Source organism: Octopus sinensis, linkage group LG24 (assembly GCF_006345805.1).
Source record: "Octopus sinensis linkage group LG24, ASM634580v1, whole genome shotgun sequence".
In the NCBI taxonomy this organism is placed as follows: domain Eukaryota; kingdom Metazoa; phylum Mollusca; class Cephalopoda; order Octopoda; family Octopodidae; genus Octopus; species Octopus sinensis.
In genome coordinates this window covers 12,855,531-12,856,488 of record NC_043020.1, presented here as the reverse complement: position 1 = coordinate 12,856,488, position 958 = coordinate 12,855,531, and the positions used below count along the sequence as shown (strand labels likewise).

The 958-nt window shown below is 25.2% G+C and overlaps 1 long non-coding RNA gene across 1 annotated transcript in view; it reads left to right on the top strand.

Moving 5' to 3' along the window:
* LOC118767763 overlaps positions 1-343 on the top strand; it is a 2,292-nt gene extending 1,949 nt beyond the window's left edge. The window contains exons 1-2 of the long non-coding RNA XR_005003675.1: positions 1-158; positions 296-343. The exon at positions 1-158 is cut by the window's left edge and continues 1,949 nt beyond it. This is a non-coding gene — a long non-coding RNA (uncharacterized LOC118767763). The remainder of the gene's footprint in view (positions 159-295) is intronic.
* Positions 344-958: the final 615 nt, after the last annotated feature.

The following is a 958-nucleotide window of genomic DNA, read 5'->3' as shown; positions in this document are numbered from 1 at the left end:
TCTTTGCTGTCTTCTGTGTTTCCCTTTGAAAAAAAAACTGTTGTTGCTTGTGTTTCCTTTAAAAAAAATATTGTCTCCTGTTAAAATCAATTGTTGTTTCCCCTCTTTCCAGTTAAAAAAAAAATTATCTCCCATCTCCCCCTGTTAAAAAAATATTTGTCTCTTGGCTTTCCTGTTAAATATCGTTGCTTTCTCCTGTTCATGTTAAAAAATACATGGTCTGCAATCTTTCCCCTGAAAATTATATCGTTGTCTTGTCTTTCCTATCAAAAAAAAAAAATTGTTTTTTCTTGAGTCTCCTGTTAAAAATATTGTTTCCTCCTACGTTTCCTGTTAAAAAAAATATTATTGTTTCCTGCATTACCTGTTAAAAAAACATCATTATCTCCTGTCTTGCTTGTTAAAAAAATATTTTCTTCTGCCTATCCTGTTTACAAAACATTATCTTTAAACCTGTTTATTGAAACAACACACTTCTATTTTATAGGAAAACATTTTCTTCCTATACAGTTGTTAGTAGCAACTTCTACATTACACTTTAGTCTAAGTTAGACTATTATTTTCTTTTTATTTAAAGTTTATTTGTAGATTTGTTTTATCTTTTAATTCTAAATGATCTAAACAAGATGACTGGCTTAGTCATCATTTTAATTTACTTTTATTCATTAATCATTTATCACTAATTATTAACAACAATTATTATCACTAATTATTAACCTTTCTTTTTTTCCATTTAGATAAAAAAAAACAACTTTCTAAAAATAACCATAATTATTTTAAAATGGCAAAAGAAAAGGTGTTTAGGAATAACTAATTAAACATATAACATGTATATATATATATATATATATATATATAACAGGGATTAACAGTTTGGTATTTGAGATAATACATATATATATGTAACTTATAATTTGATCTATATATACATACATGTATCATAATTTGATGTAACACA